Here is a 25115-nt window from a genome sequence, read left to right as displayed (position 1 = left end):
GACAGGCGAGGAGACGAGGTAAAGCTGGGGACCGCAGGAAGGAAGCAGCACCAGCACTGCACGGCCAGCGTAGGAGACCCGTTGCTGAGGCACTGGAGCACAGTCTGAGGAGCCTTTATATAGTAAGGGCTGAATGACGTCATCGAGGGGCCCCCCCCCCGACGAGGGCCCTTTAAAGGGAGGAGCTGTGTGCGTGCACCTATGGATGCCTGGGGCAGGAGCAGGCTGGTGGCGTGAGAGGCCACGCTCGGCGGCGCTGGGAAGTCGGCATGGGTGGCGTCAGGGTGACGAGCCGCGCTCCTAACACCTTGTTACCATCACCCAGACCAACAACACAAACCAGGGCGGCAGCCGGCTGTGCGTCGTCTTTCCACACGTCAGGGATGTACAGACAATGCGTCCTTCTGGCAGGAAGATCTATGGATTTAGTGCCGATGCTTTCAATGTTCTCGCTGCCAGCTCCTCCATCCAGTGGGGGCGCCGCTTGTTCAGGGGTTCTTCTACCATTACTGGGATAGCAAGATCTGTATCACCCCAGAGCATACCCTGGGTGCTGAGTTTGCCTGGGTAACCCTCTTGATCTCTGTAGCGGCTGTGCTGGGCAGAACTAGTCCTGTACAGCTCCTCTTCATGACAATGTTTGAAATTCCCCTCTTTGCTGTCAACGAATAGTTCAATGAATTCTTCCAGGTCGCTGATGGCGGAGGGGCCATTTCTATCCACGTTTGCTTGCTATTTTGGTCTGAGCGTCCTACAAGTTCTGTATTGACCAGGACTTAGCATCCCAAGGCGGTCAGCTACTCCCAGTCTGACCTTTTATCTCTGATAGGTACCCTCTTCCTCTGGATCTTTTGGCCAACTTGGTACTTGCACATCCTGGAGCTGAGCTGCACCAGGCTGCCCTGCACACTTTCACTGGCCCAAGCGCCTGTACATTAACTGCGTTTGCCATGTCCAGTCTGATGGATAAAAAGGGCTCCGACAGAATGCAACCCTGGCGGGTGGGGTGGCAGTCGGGGTTGCGGCTGACATGATGATCAACCTGCTTGGAGTTTGTGATAGGGAGTGTGCTGGTGCCTTGGGCATGCATCTTTGCTTTCCATTACCCGACTCCTTTCCTGGCTAAAAAGCTGAAAATTCAGGACCAGTGTGGCATTCATAATCTGCAAGGCCCGTCAGGGATTACTGGGACAGACCTTTCTGTACACTTTCCCGGTGCTGGCCGAAATTAACTCCTGCCTTTGGCCGGGCGTTAATTTCTGAGAGTAAAATGTGCAGCTTGGCTGCACAATTTGGGGCAGATTTTTAAAAAGTACGCGTTTGCGCACCCGGCGCAAACAAGAGTACGCCGGATTTTAATAGATAACTGCGTAGCCGCGCGTATCTTTTAAAATCCGGGGTCGGCGCGCGCAAGGCTGCGCAAAATTGGCAGCCTGCGCGTGCTGAGCCGCGCAGCCTGCCTCCGTTCCCGAAATCGGAGCAGCCTCGGAGGGAACTTTCTTTCCAGCGCCCCCCACCTTCCCTTTCCTTCCCCTAACTAACCCACCCCCCGGTCCTAATTCCCCCCCCCCCCCCACCTTTATTGCAAAAGTTACGCCTGCCCGAGGCAGATGTACAGAAAAGCAGAAAAAACTGCTTTTCTGTACACCCTCTGACTTAATATCATAGCGATATTAAGTCGGAGGCCCCAAAAATAAAAAAAAATGTAAAAAAAAATGTTAAATCTGCCCGCGGGTTGGAAGACGGACGCTCAATTTTGCCAGCGTCCGTTTTCCGAACCCGTGGCTGTCAGCGTGTTCAAGAACTGATGCCGGTAAAATTGAGCATTGGCTGTCAAACCCGCTGACAGCCGTTGCTTCTGTCGAAAAGGAGGCGCTAGGGACGCGCTAGGGTCCCTAGAGCCTTTTACCGTGGGCCCTAATTTGCATATCTTTACTGAATCACGCGCCCGGGAGAGAGGCCTGGGCGCTCGTCGGGAGAGCGGGTTGGAAGACGGTCACTCAATTTTGCCGGCGTCCATTACACGGGCCGCTTTAAATTTTTTTTTTTATTATTTTGGAACCTCCGACTTAATATTGCTCTGATATTAAGTCGGCGGGTTACAGAAAGCAGTTTTTTCTGCTTTTCTATACACTTCCCCGGTGCCGGCCGAAATTAAATATTTTACTTTCTGTATCGCATGGGAATAACATCAACGTGCATTTGCATGTTGCGGGCGCTATTAGTTTCCGGGGGGTTGGACGCGCGTTTTCAATAGCGCGTTGAAAACGTGTGTCCAAACCCGGAGCGCACTATACTGTATCGGCCCGTTAGTCGGATAAATTATCTTCCTAATTTAACTGCAAGCTAGAATACCCCGTGGCAACTTATTCCATTAACTGATACGTAACTAGAGCTTTACAACGCGGCTATTGAGGGCAGCTTTGCAAGCACGGGACTGGAACTCTTTACGGGGAGCGGCCTCTCGTGCTATGTATGAGCCTGCGGGTCACTCCGGTGCTGGTGGGAGAGCCCGGGTGCCTCGTGGCTGCGAGCGCGAGAAGGCCGAGGTCCCTGCGCGCGGCAGAAATAAAGCAGGCAGGGGGGGGGGGGAGGAGGAGGGTGCAGAGCGATGTGAAGCCCGCGCACGTGGCCGGGGAGGGGCACCCGGCGCCGTACAAGGGAAGGCCCAGGGGGGTCCTCCCGGAGGACAGCGATGATGTCAGCGAGAGGGTGGCCACGGTCCTGCCTGAAGGCACTTTTTAAGCTCACGCTAGATAAAGTCAGCGCTTTAAGAAGTTAAAAATCTGGCGATTCGGGTGGCAACCAGGGCAGAGGCTGCCACGTGAGCTCGGTAAAGCCAGGACTCCTCATGGCGCACCTGGCACCAGCTCTTCCCAGAGTTGCACAGTGGTGGTTGTTTTTTTTTTAACGCTTTTAATTTCTTTCTTATTAATAAAAGTGGACGCAGGGGCGGCGTGAATGAGCTGGGGATGCACCGCGGCTCTCGTTAGTGGTGATTTATTTTCATTGATTTCCGTGTGGGGGGCGGGGGTTCCCTTTACGATTGAAATGAATGGGGCGAGGCGCTTAAACGAGATCCGTGAGCAGAGATTCCGCCACCGTCACCGCGGAGATGCCATGGCGACTCCATGGCAACGGGACGCTTGCCCGGGGATGAGAAGCCTGCAGGCTCGTGCGACCTCCTTTGCTTGCATCAAAGCCCAGTAAGGGTGTCCAAATTATCCCCCACTTTAGAAATCTCCTAAATTCCCCTTTCGTCCTACTTTAGCTGCCCAAGAGTACTTTTTATTGAAATGCGGAGGTACTAAATAATACATTTACCCAGGTCAGGTACTATTTTGTATGACGTGGATAGGATGATGACATCACGAAGGAGAAAAGCAGCTTGAGGTGAGAGGGCGGGAGCCGGGGGGGGGAGAGGCTTCGCTGCTGGAGCGCCCACTTACTGGGAGAAACTAATTACTCAGGATTGCTTGAGAATGAGAGAGAGAGAGTGTGCGGGTGCGCATGCAAAAATTAGTATTTGACTCAATAAAGTTTAAAGGCAAGTTAAACATTAAAATAAAGCTGAACCGTGGAATTCTCAGCTTAGCTAGCTGACCCATACTGGGTCAGACCAAGGGTCCATCAGGCCCAGCATCCTGTTTCCAACAGTGGCCAAACCAGGCCACAAGAACCTGGCAAGTACCCAAACACCAAGAAGATCCCATGCTACTGATGCAATTAATAGCAGTGGCTATTCCCTAAGTAAACTTGATTAATAGCCGTTAATGGACTTCTCCTCCAAGAACTTATCCAAACCTTTTTTTGAACCCAGCAACACTAACTGCACTAACCACATCCTCTGGCAACAAATTCCAGAGCTTTTTTTGTGCGCTGAGTGAAAAATAATTTTCTCCGATTAGTCTTAAATGTGCCCCATGCTAACTTCATGCAGTGCCCCCTGATCCTTCTGTTAACTGAAAGTGTAAATAACTGAGTCACATCTACTCGTTAAGACCTCTCATGATTTTAAACATCTCTATCATATCCCCCCTCAGTCGTCTCTTCTCCAAGCTGAACAGCCCTAACCTCTTTAGTCTTTCCTCATAGGGGAGTTGTTCCATTCCCCTTATCATTTTGGTAACCCTTCTCTGTACCTTCTCCATCGCAATTATATCTTTTTTGAGATGCGGCGACCAGAATTGTACACAGTATTCAAGGTGCGGTCTCACCATGGAGCGATACAGAGGCATTATGACATTTTCCGTTTTATTCACCATTCCCTTTCTAATAATTCCTAACATTCTGTTTGCTTTTTTGACTGCTGCAGCACACTGAGCCGACGATTTCAATGTGTTATCCACTATGATGCCTAGATCTTTTTCCTGGGTGGTAGCTCCTAATATGGAACCTAACATCATGTAACTACAGCAAGGGTTATTTTTCCCTATATGCAACACCTTTCACTTGTCCACATTAAATTTCATCTGCCATTTGGATGCCCAATCTTCCAAGGTCCTCCTGCAAAGTATCACAATCCGCTTGTGATTTAACTAATCTGAATAATTTTGTATCATCCGCAAATTTGATAACCTCGCTCGTCGTATTCCTTTCCAGATCATTTATAAATATATTGAAAAGCACCGGTCCCAATACAGATCCCTGAGGTACTCCACTGTTTACCCTTTTCCACTGAGAAAATTGTCCATTTAATCCTACTCTCTGTTTCCTGTCTTTTAAGCAGTTTGTAATCCATGAAAAGACATCGCTACCTTATATTTGCAACTTCCTTGCACAAAGTGTTCAGTGTTGTCTCTCCTGCAGGGCTCCCACTTTCTCCTCCCATTACCTACCAGCGCATCACCACACGGTGTCTCTTCACTGGGGAGGGATGGGAACCCCGCCAGGGCATCACCACACGGGGTCTCTTCACTGGGGTGGGATGGGAACCCCGCCAGCGCATCACCACACGGGGGTCTCTTCAATGGGGAGGGATGGGAACCCCGCCAGCGCATCACCACACAGGGTCTCTTCACTGGGGAGGGATGGGAACCCCGCCAGCGCATCACCACACGGGGTCTCTTCACTGGGGTGGGATGGGAACCCCGCCAGCGCATCACCACACGGGGTCTCTTCACTGGGGTGGGATGGGAACCCCGCCAGCGCATCCCCACACGGGGGTCTCTTCACTGGGGAGGGATGGGAACCCCGCCAGCGCATCACCACACGGGGGTCTCTTCAATGGGGAGGGATGGGAACCCCGCCAGCGCATCACCACACGGGGTCTCTTCACTGGGGAGGGATGGGAACCCCGCCAGCGCATCCCCACACGGGGTCTCTTCACTGGGGAGGGATGGGAACCCCGCCAGCGCATCACCACACAGGGGTCTCTTCAATGGGGAGGGATGGGAACCCCGCCAGCGCATCACCACACGGGATCTCTTCACTGGGGTGGGATGGGAACCCCGCCAGCGCATCACCATAGGGCGCCGCCATGTAAGGCCAGTGCTAACTTTTCTGCATCCCTGTGCAAACAATTACTGGGCTGGCCCCTCCTCATTCTGCTTTTTTTTGTTTACATTTAATTTGTATTCTTTTATGAATCAGGGTCAGTGCAAGGGTATTAGGCACCCTAAGTGAATCTTACAGCTTTGTGCCCAGTCTTGCCCCTACCATGGCCCTCTCCACACACAATTTCAAATTGTGCATTTGTAATAAAAGTTTTTACATGAAAAAACACAGTCAAAGTACAGTCTTTTGAAGTAAACATATCACAACAGCATGTGTATTATATTTACATGCACAGCTGTGGTGTCAACCAGAAAACCCTGCATAAAAGCCCAAAAGACCTTGTAACACATATGGTAGGACTATTGTAATGCATGTTGAGGGCTTGGTCCTCAGAAAGCAAAAAGCAAACTAAATTACATTTACAATATAATAAACCTACCAGTCCACACAGCACCAACCGCCAGCACTCAAACAGTTGCAACCCTCTGAAAAGGTGACCCTGCATACATTAAACCAGGCCCTAAAACACCAATATACCTCCTACTGGGAAAACAGAACAATCCAAGCTTCTATATATCCCTACATAGACACGACATATTAGCAGAATACATAACCTCAATCACACATGCAGAACACAGTCAGACCCTCAGCAAATACAGAATAAAGTGATCATAAAGTAGTCATACAAACATGCAGGCAAAAACTGAACTGTAAATCGTAACAGGCCAGACTATTATGCAGTGCAACAATGGAAAAACAGAAATATTACAAATCTTCATAAAACATCAAACAATAAAATCGGGAAATATAAATCAATAGAAGTAAAACCATCCTAATGAAAAGAATATTTCAAAACAGCTGACAAAAAGAATAACATCCAATAATATAAAACTCATATACATTTTCCAAAGACTAATAAAATATTTCAAAACAGCAGTCACATACATCACCCAAAACTTAAAACTTAAAAGAAAGATAAAACCCCTGCTGTCCATACCTGAGATCTTTTGACTTCCAGATGTCCTGAGATTGTTGTGGATTAGCAGGGGAGAGGAGAGGAATTGTTACTCACAGTCTTCTCCTCTCTCTTATATATACACACATGCTAAATCACAGAACATGATCTCTCACACACACATACACACACACACATATGCTCTCTCAGACACACAGACATGCTCTCACACACACAGAGACAGATGTGCTCTCACACACACAGACATGCTCACACACATACAGAGACAGATATGCTCACACACACACAGACATGCTCTCACACACACACAGAGACAGATGTGCTCTCACACACACAGACATGCTCACACACATACAGAGACAGATATGCTCACACACACACAGACATGCTCTCACACACACACACAGACAGATATGCTCTCTCACACACACAGGCATGCTCTCACACACACACAGAGACAGATGTGCTCTCACACACACAGACATGCTCACACACATACAGAGACAGATATGCTCACACACACACAGACATGCTCTCACACACACACACAGACAGATATGCTCTCTCACACACACAGACATGCTCATACAGAGACAGATATGCTCTCTGCTATTAGAGCTCTGTTGTTAAACTGGGAATTAGCAATCTGTTATTAACGGAGTTGTTGGAGATGGCAATCTGTTACTTTTTAGAATAGTTGTGGGTGGATCCTTGGACCAGTGGCAGGTGACCACGCCCTCGGGGGAGATCCCGAGAGGGAGCACTGGTCAGGCTTAGTGTAGGAGACAGACACACACCAGTTCTTTTATTAGACAGTATATTAAACCACCAGAGGTGGCAGTAGTGAGCTGGAAGCGCCCGGCTGGGCTGCAGTCCCTCAGGTACTGGGACAGCGATCCCAAGGTGGCTGAGCTGTAGGGAAAGTGAGAGGCAGGGGATGCAGAGTTCTGGAACAAGTCCTTGATGGTAACACATAATAGTTTCTTGAGGCAGCCCAGGAGTTGGTATGCATTAGGCCCTCGAGCAGCAAGTACCTGGACCGAGGGAAAGCTCTGAGAGATAGATGGAAACTCACTGATGTAAACAGTGATGACTTCTTAGCAGAAGTGGTATCCAGGAACAAGTCCGGGACGTGGGCCCTCGAGGAGCGAGTACCTGGACCGAGGGAAAGCTCTGAGAGATAGATGGAAACTGATGTTGTAAGCAGCGATGACTTCTTAGCAGAAGTGGTATTTCAGGAGCTGGTCCGGGACGTGGGCCCTCGAGGAGCGAGTACCTGGACCGAGGGAAAGCTCTGAGAGAGAGATGGAAACTGATGTTGTAAGCAGCGATGACTTCTTAGCAGAAGTGGTATTTCAGGAGCTGGTCCGGGACGTGGGCCCTCGAGCGAGTACCAGTTCCTGACTGCGACCTGAAAAGAAAAAGAGAGCGAGGCCCCTGAGGAGCAGGTACCTCTAGTGAAGTCCGAGGAGGCAGAGTAGCTAGGGTTGCGGAGAGCGAATCCCATCCACAGCGACCTGGAGGAAGCCGGGTAAACCAATCCCTTGCTAACTCGTCTTGTTAGCAAAACCTGAGACCTTAAATATCTGGAGCTGATGACATCATCTCAGAGGGACGCCCCTGAGGCACGCGCCAACGCCGGTATATCAGTCAGGCCACGTGCGCATGCGCGCCCTTAGGCATCTGGTCAACATGGCGGCTTGCAGCGTCGAGTTGGTCCGAGGACGCCGTAGGAGGACGATGTGGAGATGCCGCAGCCGCGATGGACACAACACTCTCTCACACACACAGAAACAGATATGCTCTCTCACACACAGACATGCTCTCACACACACACAGAGACATATATGCTCTCTTACACACACAGACATGCTCACACACACAGAAACAGATATGCTTTCTCACACACACAGACATGCTCACACACACACAGAAACAGATATGCTTTCTCACACACACAGACATGCTCACACACACAGAGACATATATGCTCTCACACACACAGACATGCTCACACACACAGACAGATATGCTCTCACACACACACAGACATGCTCACACACACACAGACATGCTCACACACACACAGAGATATGCTCTCTCACACACACAGACATGCTCACACACACACAGACAAATATGCTCTCACACACACAGACATGCTCACACACACAAACATATGCTCTCACACACACAGACATGCTCTCACACACATACAGAGACAGATATGCTCTCACACACACAGACATTCTCTCACACACAGAAACAGATATGCTCTCACACACACAGACATGCTTTCACACACATACAGAGACAGATATGCTCTCACACACAGACATTCTCTCACACACAGAAACAGATATGCTCTCACACACACAGACATGCTCTCACACACATACAGAGACAGATATGCTCTCACACACACAGACCTGCTCTCACAGACATACATGCACACAGAGACAAGCTCTGTCTCCCACATACACACAGATATGCTCTCTTTCTCTCTCACACACACACACAAATATGCTCAGTTCCTCCCCCCTCCCCATCAGACACATTCACTTCCTCCCATCAGAAGCAGAAGTCTAGCAGCAGCCTCTTTTTCTTGAAGCCACAGGGGCTGATGCCGCACTGTTTCCTGCAAATGCGGTGGAGGGGGGAGGCACACGCTGTTGCTCCTCCTGAGGTCCAGCACCTTGCAGGCCCAGGGCTAATAAGGCACAGAGGACACGCTGTTCTTTTCTCTAGCCACGACTGCATGACCTCTCCTTCCCACCTGCATAGACCCAGCACTTCCTTTTCTGGGCTGCGCAGGTGAGAAGGAAAGACCATGGCATTTTAGGCCAGGGGTGAGCAAACGTTTTGAGCCATGGACCCCCTTTCCATCCATACAATTTGTTGGGCCCTCCACCCATCAAAGTTGGGAGGGTGGAGGTATATGATGTACGTATATGTCTCTCACCAACCAATCAGCTGTTAAACTGTTTGCCAAACAGCAGGCAATCACACTGCTACCCAACTCCAGTTTTCTTTCTCTTCAGGTTGTTGAAAGGAGCAATTGGATAAACACAAAGAGAAGCAGATACAACACCACATCCAAACAGGCAGCACAAACCTCTTCCACTGCCAAACCCATTATGAACTAATACAAAACCCTAGGAAAAAGACACTCAAAATATATACAGCAAACATATCGTAACGTAACAGTGGTAACACCAAGAACTCAGACAAGAACCCTACCTGTGAAAAAGCAGCACTGTAAATATGACACTGGGCCCTAGAATACCAATACACCACCTACTGGGGAAACAAAACAAACCCGATCGCTACAGATCCCCACACAGACACTACACACTAGCAGAATCTCTCATCTCGGTCAGATCTACCCCATACACAGAACAAAGGATCACAAATTAGAACCAGCAGTATGCAGACAAAAACTGAAATGGAAACCCCAAGAAGCCAGACTCTGCGTGTAACAAGGGAAAAACAGAACCACCATTCCAAAATCAAGAAATATAAAGCATCAATTATAAGTAATAGAAGAATATTTTAAAACTAGTGACAAATGGACTAACTTCTATTAATTAAAGTCATATGCATTTTTTAAAATTTCCCAAGCACCAATAAAATATTTCAAAACAGCACACATATTGAATAACACCCAATAATTAAAACTAAAAAGGATTTTTAAAAAGTCCCTGCTGTCCATACCTGGGAACTCTTGATTTCCAGTCACTGAGATTGTTGAGGATTGGGGGGTTAGAGGGACACACAAACTATATCCTCTATCTCTCTTACACTTACACTTGCATGTTTATTCTCACACATACAGTATCACATACACATACATACATACATACATGTTCTCATACACACCCTCACACTCTCATACACAGGATCTAAGACCCTCTCCTCCCCACACACAAAAACTTATCTTCCAGATTCCCACATACACACATAGGCTGTCACCCATACAGACGTCCACGCAGACACCCATTCATTCTCTCACACACACACAGACTCCCAGGCAGACACCCATTCATTCTCTCACACACATATACAGACTCCCAGGCAGGCACCCGTTCATTCTCTCTCACACACACACAGACTCCTAGGCAGCCACTCATTCATTCTCACACACACAGACCCCAAGGCAGGCACTCATTTATTCTCTCTCTCTCTCACACACACACAGACCCCCAGGCAGGCACTCATTCATTCTCACACACACAGACCCCCAGGCAGGCACTCATTCATTCTCTCTCTCTCACACACACACACACACCCAGGCAGGCACTCATTCATTCTCACACACACACAGACCCCCAGGCAGGCACTCATTCATTCTCACACACATACACACACATACACATCCCCCAGGCAGGTACTCATTCATTCTCACACACACAGACCCCCAGGCAGGCACTCATTCATTCTCTCTCACACACACACACACACACACATACCCAGGCAGGCACTCATTCATTCTCTCTCTCTCTCACACACACACACACACACAGACCCCCAGGCAGGCACTCATTCATTCTCTCTCTCACACACAGACCCCAGGCAGGCACTCATTCATTCTCACACACACATACACACACACAGACCCCCAGGCAGGCACTCATTCATTCTCTCTCACACACACACACACACACACACACACCCAGGCAGGCACCCATTTATTCTCACACACATACACACAGACTGATTCCCAGGCAGGCACCCATTCATTCTCTCACACATACACACAGACTGATCCTCAGGCAGGTACTCATTCATTCTCACACACACAGACCCCAGGCAGGCACTCATTCATTCTCTCTCACACACACACCCAGGCAGGCACCCATTTATTCTCACACACATACACACCACAGACTCCCAGGCAGGCACCCATTCATTCTCTCACACATACACACAGACTGATTCCCAGGCAGGCACCCATTCATAATCAGACGCACACACACACAGACTCCCAGGCAGGCACCCATTCATTCTCTCACACACACACAGACCCCCCCCCCCCCCAGGCAGCCACCCATTCATTCTCTCACACACACACAGACCCCCCAGGCAGGCACCCATTCATTCTCTCTCACACACACAGACCCCCCCCAGGCAGCCACCCATTCATTCTCTCACACACACACAGACCCCCCCAGGCAGCCACCCATTCATTCTCTCACACACAGAGAGACTCCTAGGGAGGCACTCATTTATTCTCACTCACATACACAGACCCCCAGGCAGGCACCCATTCTCTCACGCACACACACACACACACACACACACACATGCTCCCATTCATACATATTCACACACCGAAGGTAGGCCCCCCTCTCTTTGTTTTGTCGGCAGCCTCAGAGCCTCTCTGTCCTCTGCTGCTGCTGCTGCTGCCGCATGGCTCTTGGAGAGAAGTTGTTCACTCATCGCTGCTTCTGCCTCCTCTGTGCAGGCCCCGTGATATTAAAAATTTGCGGGGCTAGCACTTCCTCCATGCTGATGATGTGCATGGCGAGATCAGCATACAGAACGTGCTACTCTTGCAAATTGTAATACAGCAGGCCTGCATAGACAAGGGGAAGGGTGTCCTCTGCTCAGCTGCCGTTAGATGAGGTCCACTGGTGGCTGCATGGCCTCTCTCCCTGTTCTTCAGCCGCTGGTCAGATTGGGTCCACTGGCAGTCGCTTGCACCTTCCCCCATGGTGCGCCACATCCCGACTCACTGCTGTCGGTGCCCCCCTGTTTTAGGTGGCTACAAGCTTCCTCCTCTTCTGCCACCAGGTGGGATGGGCTCTCCCAGCAGCCATGGGCCTTCTCCTCTTCTGCCACCAGGTGGGATGGGCTCTCCCAGCAGCCATGGGCCTTCTCCTCTTCTGCCACCAGGTGGGATGGGCTCTCCCAGCAGCCATGGGCCTTCTCCTCTTCTGCCACCAGGTGGGATGGGCTCTCCCAGCAGCCATGGGCCTTCTCCTCTTCTGCCACCAGGTGGGATGGGCTCTCCCAGCAGCCATGGGCCTTCTCCTCTTCTGCCACCAGGTGGGATGGGCTCCCCAGCGGCCATGGGCCTTCTCCTCTTCTGCCACCAGGTGGGATGGGCTCTCCCAGCAGCCATGGGCCTTCTCCTCTTCTGCCACCAGGTGGGATGGGCTCTCCCAGCAGCCATGGGCCTTCTCCTCTTCTGCCACCAGGTGGGATGGGCTCTCCCAGCAGCCATGGGCCTTCTCCTCTTCTGCCGCTGGGTGGGATAGGATCCCTTGATGGCTGCGAGCCTCCTCCTCTTCAGTCTCCAGGCAGGATGGGCTCCCCAGCGGCCATGGGCGTCTTCTTCTATCCCGCGCACCTCCTACAGCCTGGCACCTGGGGGCCCATGGCCCCCCTGGCCCTCCCCTCACTGCACTACTGTATTTTTCCATAGACACAGGATGGGAGAATCACATGGTACCGGGGGGTGGGGAGGGGTGAAGCGGGGGGCGGGCCTGCGAAAGCCGGCAGCCACGCACCACTGCGGTGCGCCGGCCGCCGGCTTTCACACCGAATAACTACACGAAACTGGCAGTGATAAGGGTCCTTACCTTTCGCCACCGGCGATGTCTCCGCCGCGTCGGCCCCAGTGCCGCCCCGACTCCTCCTCTTCTGGGGCCGACTCGCCCCGATCCCCCTATCTTTCGTGTGCGAAAGCTATGGAAAATGACCCCCTTAGTTACGGATACTTAATTATCTTTTCTTTTACTTAGCTAGCAGCATCAGTACACTTAGCCACCTGGACACACTGAGTATACATCCAGTAAGTGGAAGGCAACGAGCGTGGGGAAAGGATAGTTTGTTTTTCTTTTTCAGTTGTTAAAGTTAGTGTAGTAAGTACTGCAAAGCTCTCTAACAACAAACCTCAGCTTCGGACCCCTCCATCTAAAGCTTCTCTACTTCTTGGGGTCCTAAAGCCCCATCCCCAAGCTTCTGCGTCAAGGGAGACCAAGCTAAATGTGCACCAGCAGAGAAAGACATTAGTTAGTAAAAGAAGAGGAAGTGAAAGAAAGACAAAGAGACAGACATAAAGACAAAGAAATAGAAAGAGTAGGAGTTTACACACAAAACAATACTGACCTGCAGTGAGAATCCTTTAACTCCCTCGAGTCACTGTTAAGAGATAAAGCACATAAAGAATCCGTTCTTAAATAAAACATAGAAAAAGACACATTCACTGAAATACAAGAACACAGTAAGAGAAAACATGGTTACTTATCTGAAAAATGTGCTGTTGTTTATTATATTTTGCTGACTTCTTTCCTGGTAGCCAGTTCTACGATTATCTTTTTGACTATTGAGATATTACACATTTTGAATCTGGATATTACTATTTCCATCTGCCAATTTAATTCTTACCTGAAAAAAAATAAAAACCTTTACTTATAAAATTCTCTACATTTATTAACCTTGTGTTCATTTTACTTTATTTCATTGTGAGACAATATCTGGTGAACTGTACTGTACCTACTAATTATTTTAAGGAAGCCTGGAAACCTCTTTAGCCTTATACACTCAAGCTACTTATGTGTCCATTTAACCAGTTTGCAATCCACGAAAGGACATCGCCAGCTATCCCATGACTTTTTACTTTTCCTAGAAGCCTCTCATGAGGAACTTTGTCAAACGCCTTCTGAAAATCCAAGTACACTACATCTACCGGTTTACCTTTATCCACATGTTTATTAACTCCTTCAAAAAAGTGAAGCAGATTTGTGAGGCAAGACTTGCCCTGGGTAAAGCCATGCTGACTTTGTTCCATTAAACCATGTCTTTCTATATGTTCTGTGATTTTGATGTTTAGAACACTTTCCACTATTTTTCCTGGCACTCAAGTCAGGCTAACCGGTCTGTAGTTTCCCGGATCGCCCCTGGAGCCCTTTTTAAATATTGGGGTTACATTTGCTATCCTCCAGTCTTCAGGTACAATGGATGATTTTAATGATAGGTTACAAATTGAGTTCGCTGGGGCAGGACTCATGCCTGCAACTGAATTTAGGTGATAGAGGAGGAAGTCAAGTCACCTTTCTCTCTTGACAGGTGCATGTCTGGAACTGTTTCAGAATCTTTTTTGAATTCATTGCTGGAGGATGTGGTGAAAGATGTTAGTGCAGTTGGGTTTAAAAAAAGGTTTGGACAATATCCTGGAAGAAAATCCATTGCTTGTCCCTAGGATAAGCAGCATGGAATCAATTGACTTTTTGGAATCCTGCCAGGTACTTATTTCCTGGATTGGCCACTGTTGGAAACAGGATGCTGGGCTTGATGGACCCTTGGTCTGACCCAGTGTGGCATTTTCTTATGTTCTATATTCAGATAAATAATATAAACACACTAGTCCATCAGACAGCCTTTCTTGCATTGTGATAGTAATCCACTCCCAAATAAAAAAAATATACTTTGAAATGTCTTTATGTGAAGCTAGAAGTCTGACTTGTAAGCCTGGAGAGTCAGAATGCCCAGCCTGAATGAAGATGTGGATATAATTGGCATCTCCGAGACCTGGTGGAAGGAGGATTACTAACGGGACACTGCGATACCAGGGTAGAAATTATATCAACGTAACCCCACTTGTGCTAGGGTCTGCTTTTCCAGCCCTGGAGAGCCACTAGGCACCACTCAACCAGGGTGGGGGACATTTCTCTGAGGTCCATGGGTTGGGGGCAGTCTCACTTGCAAGACCAACCTGGGCCAAGGATTAACTTCAAAAAACCACAAAGTCCAACCAAAGTTGTGCTCCAAAAGAAAAGAACAGTTTACTTTGAAAATAACCAGTTCAGCGAAAGAAAAACAACACCCAGAGTCCACAGTTCAGTACAGCAGAAAACTGCAGGAATACCAATTCAAAACTCATAAAATCACAGTTCGCCCAAGGTTAGCTCTTCTTTTCTCTAACCTTCCAGGTCCTCTGTGGCCCCAAAACAACACACAGTCTCTTCCCTAAGTTCTTTTTTTCCAGGAAGGAGTCCATGAAAACTCCTCCCCTGTACTGAGGGAGATGCACTTGCCCTGGCCCTCCACAGAAGCTCCACACAAGGGACCACGTTTTCTGTGGTCCTGTAGGACTCTATTACATTTCCAGCTTCTTCACTTCTCTCACTTCTCACAGGCTTCCTTGAGGGTTGTGGAAGCACCTGAACTCCTCAACAAAAGTGGCACCATTGAGGGTGATACCTATTACATCTCTCTACTCTCTCAGAGTCTTCCCAACTCCATAACACCAAAATCTTCATGGAAAGCGCATTTTATACGCCCCCCTTAGTATCTACCTACACCCTAATGAGCCAGACCACTCTGTCACTCAGCTTCATGGCCCTCACGCCCGCTTGTCCTCTTAGTGAGCTTCCTTTTGCAGCAAGCACTACATTATACACTATAGAATACCTCTGCACTCCCAGTAACCTACTTGACCAGTAACCATCTAGTGGTCAAGCAGGGGCCACATTGACAGGGCAGATCAAATAGTGGACGGGTGGCACAGAGTCAAGCAGGATATTCTGCAAGAAACAAAATGCACATTGGAATCTTTATGGTGAAGAGATGACAGAGAGGACATGATAGAAGTTTATGAAATCATGATTGGTGTGGAAAGGGTAAATAAAGGATGGTTATTTACCCTTTCAAATAATATTAAAAGAAGGGGACACTCCGTGAAACTAACAACCAGCAGATGGTAGAAAGTACTTTATCATTTGGTGCACTATCAAGCTGTGGAATCTGTTGCCAGAGGACGTAGTCAAGGCATCAAACATAGCGGTGTTTAAAAGAGGTTTGGACAAGGTACTGGAGGGAGTCTATAAAACATTCTTAGCCAGGTAGACTTCTGGAAAACCACTTCTTATCTCTTGGAGTGAGTAAGAAATAGATCTACTTTTTGGGATATACCTGGTACTTGTAACCCGAACCAGCCACTATTGGAAACAGGATGCTGGGTTTGATGGACCGTATTCTGACCCGGCATGGCACATCTTATGTTCTGTTACTTTCTGCCATAATCTGCTATGAGCTCAATATTCAGAGAGTTAGCTGAATAAATGTATCTGATTCTGGATATTCAGCACTGCAGGCATGCCGCTGAACATACCCAGGTATCAGAAAGTTAGCTGGATAAGTTTATCTGCTTTCTGGCAGACCTAAATTTAGCCAGCTATCTTAGCTGTATAATAGTGAATATTGGCATTTATCTGCCTAACTTTGCTGGATAAAAATGATGAGGCAGGTGGCACCTTATAGATTAACCAATTTATTGTAGTACTCCAATTCATGCATCTGAGGAAGTGAGCTCTGTCCTAGAAAACTCATAACTGAATGAATCGATTAGTCTATAAGGTGCCACCCACCTCGTGTCAGATGCATCTGAGGAAGTGAGCTCTGTCCTGGAAATCTCTTACCTGAATGAATCGATTAGTCTATAAGGTGCCACCCACCTCATGTCAGATGCATCTGAGGAAGTGAGCTCTGTCCTGGAAATCTCTTACCTCAATGAATCGATTAGTCTATAAGGTGCCATCCACCTCGTGTCAGATGCATCTGAGGAAGTGGGCTCTGTCCTGGAAATCTCTTACCTCAATGAATCGATTAGTCTATAAGGCGCCATCCACCTCGTGTCAGATGCATCTGAGGAAGTGGGCTCCATCCTAGAAAGTTCATACCTGAATGAATTGATTAGTCTATAAGGCGCCATCCACCTCATGTCAGATGCATCTGAGGAAGTGAGCTCTGTCCTGGAAATCTCTTACCTCAATGAATCGATTAGTCTATAAGATGCCACCCAACTTGTGTCAGATGCATCTGAGGAAGTGGGCTCCGTCCTAGAAAGTTCATACCTGAATGAATCGATTAGTCTATAAGGTGCCACCCACCTCGTGTCAGATGCATCTGAGGAAGTAAGCTCTGTCCTGGAAATCTCTTACCTGAATGAATCGATTAGTCTATAAGGTGCCACCCACCTCATGTCAGATGCATCTGAGGAAGTGAGCTCTGTCCTGGAAATCTCTTACCTGAATGAATTGATTAGTCTATAAGGTGCCATCCACCTTGTGTCAGATGCATCTGAGGAAGTGCGCTCTGTCCTGGAAATCTCTTACCTGAATGAATCGATTAGTCTATAAGGTGCCACCCACCTCATGTCAGATGCATCAGGAAGTGGGCTCTGTCCTAGAAAGTTCATACCTGAATGAACTGATTAGTCTATAAGGTGCCACCCACCTCATGTCAGATGTATCAGAAAGTGGGCTCTGTCCTAGAAAGCTCATACCTCAATGAATCGATTAGTCTATAAGGTGCCACCCACCTTGTGTCAGATGCATCTGACGAAGTGGGCTCTGTCCTAGAAAGTTCATACCTGAATGAACTGATTAGTCTATAAGGTGCCACCTGCCTCTTTTCATTTTTGCTTCATCAGACTAACACAGCTATCCCTCTGACGATTTTAGCCAGATAAGTGGCAGTGCTCCAGAAAGCACCACCTCACCCTGACAAAGCCAGATACATTTTTAGCTAGATAAAAACTGAGGGCCAGTCAGCATGGTGGGATTTTTAAATTTCGTGGTTTGTGTGGCTAAGTCGGAATTTAACCAGACAGAGGCTCTGAATATTGGCCTCTGTGTTACTGTTGTAAGAGAACATGTTGCAGCCTGAGCTCTTCTTGCAAGAGGCATCCAGACTTGTTCTTTGCTTGCAAGAGAAATCACACAATTTATTTGTGTCTTTTTGTACTGTTAAGCTCGCTGTATTGTAAATGTAGTTTACTTCTGCCATCTAGTGTTACACATGCAACTGTCCACCCAGGACCTAATGCCTGCATCCTCGACTCCCATTCCTCATGCACAATCTATGTGAGGTATTAGCACAGCCATCGTGAGCACACGTCCGGGAAACGAACACTTTCTTCCAGATTACCCAAGACATTTTGCTTTTTCCTGAGTCTAAGACTGGGGACTATCCAGGGCATCTCTTTTACTACAAATAAAGCAGAAAAAACCACCAGCAAATACATCAGATAATTAAATTCTCCTTCTAGCTCTGATTTAATTCTTAAGAGATGTTAGAGTGTAAAGAGGATCCAACCTCAGACTAGTTTTACTGCTTCCATTGGGGGAGGAGGAATAGCCTAGTGGTTAGAGCAGTGGTCTATGAACCAGGAGACCAGGGTTCGAGTCCTGCTGTCACTCCTTGTGACCTTAGGTAAGTCACTTTACCCTCCATTGCCCCAGGTACAAAACTTAGATTGTGAGCCCTCTGGGGATAGAGAAATACCTACAGTACCTGAATGTAAACCGGTGCGATATCTCAATTGAGATCAAAATGTTGGTATATAAAAATAATAAATAAAATAAAAAATTGTTAGGAATTTAAGTAAAATATGGCATATGATGATTGTCCTCAGAGCCCTGTGCAGGCATCACACACATGGACAGCTGAAGAGTGAATTTTCAGAGCCCCATACAAATGTCTCACTGATACATTCATTCCTGAATACAGCACAGAAAGCTGAAAAATGGATCTTCTGAGCAACTGCACACATGTTATAAAATTTCGTCAAGCCCTAGGGGAGCCCCGATGGCTTTCCGAGGCCGCTCTGAAATTAGAGAGGCCTTGGAGGGAACTTTCCTTCCGCCCCATGCTATAATTACACAATGTTGGGTTCCATATTAGGTGCTACAACCCAAGAAAGAGATCTAGGCATCATAGTGGATAACACATTGAAATCGTCGGCTCAGTGTGTTGCGGCAGTCAAAAAAGCAAAATGAATGTTGGGAATTATTAGAAAGGGAATGGTGAATAAAAGAAAATTGTCATAATGCCTCTGTATCGCTCCATGGTGAGACCGCACCTTGAATACTGTGTACAATTCTGGTCGCCGCATCTCAAAAAAGATATAATTGCGATGGAGAAGGTACAGAGAAGGGCAACCAAAATGATAAAGGGAATGGAACAGCTCCCCTATGAGGAAAGGCTGAAGAGGTTAGGACTTTTCAGCTTGGAGAAGAGACGGCTGAGGGGGGATATGATAGAGGTGTTTAAGATCATGAGAGGTCTTGAACGAGTAAATGTGAATCGGTTATTTACTCTTTCGGATAATAGAAGGACTAGGGGGCACTCCATGAAGTTAGCATTTATTTATTTATTTATTTGTTTATTTATTTATTTAACATTTTTTTATATACCGAGGTTCTGGTAACAATGTTACTAATCACTTCGGTTTACATATAACATTGGGATGACTTAACATATGAGTCTTACATAGAACAGGAAAATGAACTTGGAGAAAATTGAATTAAATAACACATAATAAGACAACAAATAAATAACAGCAATCTTATAGACAGGCGATTAGAATGAATCAATCGAGTATCTAGTATTTGAAACTTGACAAGATGGATTTGCAATTAATTCTAGTATTATTGAATAAAGTGGTATGAAATGAAATTGTCCAGGAGGGAGAGTATTGTGAAAATCAACTCAGGCGTAGGCTTGAGTGAAAAGCCAAGTTTTAAGTCTTTTTTTGAATGTGATGGGACATTGTTCAAGTCTAAGATCTGATGGTAGAGAGTTCCAGTGGATAGGACCTGCTGTGGATAGGGCTCTTTTGTTTGACGAAATTTTGAGTGGAGGGGTTTTTAGAGAGCCTTTTTGCGCTGATCTCAATGAACGGGAGGATGAGTGTAGCTGGAATGGGATCCTGAGGTCGAGGTGTGTGGCTTTGTAAATAGATTTATGGATGGATGAGAGGGTTTTGTAGAAGATCCTATATTTTATAGGGAGCCAATGGAGATTCTTTAAGATTGGGGTTATGTGGTCCCTTTTTTTTGCTTTGGTTAAAATCCTGGCAGTGGCATTTTGGAGCATTTGTAGAGGTTTTAGGGAGACAGCTGGGAGCCCAAGTAACAGAGAGTTGCAGTAATCAATTTTGGAAAATATGATTGCTTGGCAAGACTGATCTGAAATCCTGGGGGTGTAGTAAGGGTCTGAGTCTTTTTAGAACCTGGAGTTTGAAGCAGCATTCTTTCACGGTGTTACTGATAAAGCTTTTGAAATTCAGATGGTTATCCATAGTGACTCCTAGGTTTCTGACCCGAGGAGATAGAGGAGGTGATGCCAAAGGAAGAGTGTTGGAGAGTTGGTAGTTGCCTTCTTGGGTGATTAGGAGGAATTCAGTTTTGTTGGTGTTGAGAATTAGGCAGAGATCAGCAAGGAGATTTGATATGGAGAGGAAGCATGAATTCCAAAAGTGAAGAGTTTCTTGCAAGGATTTGGTGATAGGAATGAGAATTTGGACATCGTCGGCGTAAAGGTAATGGATTAGATTTAGCTTAGAAAGTAGGTTACAGAGAGGAAGCAAGTAAATGTTAAATAAGGTCGGAGACAATGAGGATCCTTGAGGGATGCCAAGGTTAGAACTGATCGGTTGAGATTCATAGTTGTTGATCTTAACTTTATAGAACCTGTCTTGTAAGAAGGATTTAAACCAATTGAATGCAGTGTTTTTGATACCAATCTCTGCTAGTCGGTCTAAGAGGATCTTGTGGTTTACAGTGTCAAATGCCGCTGATAGATCAAGGAGGATCAGAAGGCAAGGTTGCCCTTTCTCCAGGTTGAAAAGAATGTTGTCGGTTAGTGAAATGAGAAGGGATTCAGTGCTTCGGGATTTGCGGAAGCCAAATTGTGTTGTGGCGAGAATGTTGTTGTCATCTAAGAATTCGCAGAGTTGATGGTTGACTAATCTTTCCAGGATTTTAGCTATAAAAGAGAGATTGGCTATTGGCCGAAAGTTGGCTGGATTTTCCGGAGAGAGATTTGGCTTTTTTAGAAGGGGTTTTAGGATAGCGAGTTTGAGTGGGGATGGCACTAAGCCCTGTGTAAGGGAGGCATTGATGATTTGAGCAATAGGCTTTACAATAACTTTGGCACTAGCTATGAGCAGATTAGCAGGAATCGAATCAAGCGGGTGGGATGCAGGTTTAAGTTTTTTAAGAATATTTTCAATCTCTAGAGAGGATGCTGGATCGAAGGCTTCCAGGCTTGAAGTCTGAAGTGGAGTTGATGTTGAGAGAGGTGGTTGGGGGGAAGTATTTTTATGATTCCGGAGTGGTTTCAGTAGGTTGGATATTTTCTCCTTGAAGAAGATTGCAAGTTCCTCGGCTTTGTTTGCAGATTTTTCGTCCGGAATGATGGTAGTGGGTGGTTTAGTGAGGGATGAGACCAGGGAGAAAAGGGCTTTTGGATCATAGATGAAGTGGTGGATTTTTCGAGAGTAGAAATCTTTTTTTTTCTGTAGGATGGCGATCCGGTATTGGTGCATGCTGGTTTTGAAGGCTGAGTTGTTTTCTGAAGTAGGATTTTTTCTAGAGATGTGAATCGTGTCCTCGATCGTCTTAACGATCGATTTCGGCTGGGAGGGGGAGGGAATCGTATTGTTGCCGTTTGGGGGGGTAAAATATCGTGAAAAATCGTGAAAAATCGTGAAAAATCGAAAAAAACGTAAAATCGCAAAACCGGCACATTAAAACCCCCTAAAACCCACCCCCGACCCTTTAAATTAAATCCCCCACCCTCCCGAACCCCCCCCCAAATGACTTAAATAACCTGCGGGTCCAGTGGCGGTCCGGAACGGCAGCGGTCCGGAACGGGCTCCTGCTACTGAATCTTGTTGTCTTCAGCCGGCACCATTTTCCAAAATGGCGCCGAAAAATGGCGGCGGCCATAGACGAACACGATTGGACGGCAGGAGGTCCTTCCGGACCCCCACTGGACTTTTGGCAAGTCTTGTGGGGGTCAGGAGGCCCCCCCCAAGCTGGCCAAAAGTTCCTGGAGGTCCAGCGGGGGTCAGGGAGCGATTTCCCGCCGCGAATCGTTTTCGTACGGAAAATGGCGCCGGCAGGAGATCGACTGCAGGAGGTCGTTCAGCGAGGGTTCCGGCGCCTCGCTGAACAACCTCCTGCAGTCGATCTCCTGCCGGCTTGGGGGGGGCCTCCTGACCCCCACAAGACTTGCCAAAAGTCCAGCGGGGGTCCGGAAGGACCTCCTGCCGTCCAATCGTGTTCGTCTATGGCCGCCGCCATTTTTCGGCGCCATTTTGGAAAATGGCGCCGGCTGAAGACAACAAGATTCAGTAGCAGGAGCCCGTTCCGGACCGCTGCCGTTCCGGACCGCCGCTGGATCCGCAGGTTATTTAAGTCATTTGGGGGGGGGTTCGGGAGGGTGGGGGATTTAATTTAAAGGGTCGGGGGTGGGTTTTAGGGGGTTTTAGTGTGCCGGCTCACGATTCTAACGATTTATAACGATAAATCGTTAGAATCTCTATTGTATTGTGTTCCATAACGGTTTAAGACGATATTAAAATTATCGGACGATAATTTTAATCGTCCTAAAACGATTCACATCCCTAATTTTTTCTCCATATGTGTTCTTTGTTCCTAAGTTCCCACTTTAAATGTTTAAGTTCAGGGGTATACCATGGCTTTTTCTTTTCTTTATTAGAGTTGATGGTTTTGGAGATAAGAGGGCATGTCTGATCTGCAACTTTTTTAGTTATAGAGGACCAGGATGCGAGGGCTGAGTCAGCATCAGATATGTTAATGTGTTTTAGTTCCTCCGATAGATGAATAATGAGGGTTTCCTGGTTGCATAGTTTTCTGAATTGAACCGATGTTTTTTAGTGAGGTAGTAGTGCTTGGGAGGTGAATTGCTAAAGAGGTGTGGATCAACTTGTGATCTGACCATGGGATTGGCAAGCAAACTGCTGGAGCCGAGAGGGATAAACCTTGATTAATAAAGATAAGATCTAGGGTATGACCAGCTTTATGGGTAGGTTCGTTTATTAGTTGATGGAAGCCCATGGAGTTGAGAGTGTTGATGAAAATTTCACAGTTGGAGGAACGGGGATTAGCATCTATGTGAAGGTTGAAATCTCCAAGCAATATGGCTGGTGAGTCCGTGTTGATGTGGGTAGCTATATATTCTATTAAAGGAGAAGGATCAGAGTCAAGACGGCCTGGAGGACCATAGATGAGGCCTAATTGTAGGTGAGATGATTTGAAGACGGAAAATTCAAGATTAGGAGAGGAGTTAGTTGTAAGAAGGGATAATTCAAGAATTTTTTTTGATGCACATTTAAAACTAATTGGAGAAAGTTCTTTTTTACTCAGCGCACAATTAAACTCTGGAATATGTTGCCAGAGGATGTGGTTAGTGCAGTTAATATAGCTGGGTTTAAAAAAGGATTGGATAAGTTCTTGGAGGAGAAGTCCATTACCTGCTATTAAGTTCACTTAGAGAATAGCCACTGCCATTAGCAATGGTTACATGGAATAGACTTAGTTTTTGGGTACTTGCCAGGTTCTTATGGCCTGGATTGGCCTCTGTTGGAAACAGGATGCTGGGCTTGATGGACCCTTGGTCTGACCCAGTATGGCATTTTCTTATGTTCTTATGCCCCCCCCCCCAGCCTACCTAAATCCCCCACCTTTATTTATTTTATTTACGGCAGGTGTAGGTTGCGCGCACCAGCCGAGTACGTGCAACCTACGCCTACGAAGGCCTCGGTCCCCTGCCCCGCCCCTTTCTTCAAGCCCTGGGACATAGGCTCGGTGCGCGCAGGAGAGGGTTGTAAAGGGTTACGCACGTATATCACGCGCTTAACCCTTTTACAATCGGCCCCGTTGTGTCCAGCTGCTGATATGTTGTGTCAGAAAGTGAGCTTCTTACAGCACGGGGGAGAGGTTAGGGGGAGAGGTTAGGTGTTAGGAGAGGGAGAGGTTAGGTGTTGTTAGGAGAGGGAGAGGTTAGGTGTTGTTAGGAGAGGGAGAGGTTAGGTGTTGTTAGGAGAGGGAGAGCAGGGGGAGAGGTTAGGTGTTAGGAGAGGGAGAGGTTAGGTTGTTGCAGGCTTCCCAGCTTCTCAAGCTCAAGGTGCACCTGCTTTAACTGAAAGATTGTGCGTGGCACAGCGGCATCCACGGAGCAGGCAGCGTGGACATGGAGAGGATGCGTGGCCAAACGGAGAGCTAGGAAAGCATAAAAGCCCCACCAGTCCCTCTTCCAAATGTAAAAGAAAGGGGACAGAGACACACAGGATCCCAGGGACAGAGACACGCAGGATCCCGGGGACGGAGACGCGCAGGATCCCGGGGACAGAGACAGGCAGGATCCCGGGGACGGAGACAGGCAGGATCCCGGGGACGGAGACACGCAGGATCCCGGGGACAGACACAGGCAGGATCCCGGGGACGAAGACACTCAGGATCCCGGGGACGGAGACAGGCAGGATCCCGGGGACGAAGACACGCAGGATCCCGGGGACGGAGACAGGCAGGATCCCAGGGACAGAGACACGCAGGATCCCGGGGACGGAGACGCGCAGGATCCCGGGGACAGAGACGCACAGGATCCCTGGGACAGAGACAGGCAGGATCCCGGGGACGGAGACAGGCAGGATCCCGGGGACGGAGACGCGCAGGATCCCGGGGACACAGACACGCAGGATCCCAGGGACAGAGACACGCAGGATCCCAGAGACGGAGACACGCAGGATCCCAGGGACAGAAACACGCGGGATCCCAGGGACAGAGACACGCAGGATCCCAGCCCGATGGCCCTGCTCCCTCCCTAG

At 47.8% G+C, this 25115-nt stretch overlaps 1 pseudogene; it reads left to right on the top strand.

Moving 5' to 3' along the window:
- Positions 1-394: 394 nt before the first annotated feature.
- On the top strand, positions 395-25115 carry LOC115096745 (annotated as a pseudogene).

This window comes from Rhinatrema bivittatum, chromosome 8 (assembly GCF_901001135.1).
Source record: "Rhinatrema bivittatum chromosome 8, aRhiBiv1.1, whole genome shotgun sequence".
Taxonomy (NCBI): Eukaryota; Metazoa; Chordata; class Amphibia; order Gymnophiona; family Rhinatrematidae; genus Rhinatrema; species Rhinatrema bivittatum.
The sequence above is the reverse complement of the archived record's forward strand: the minus strand, read 5'-3'. Positions and strand labels throughout refer to the sequence as shown.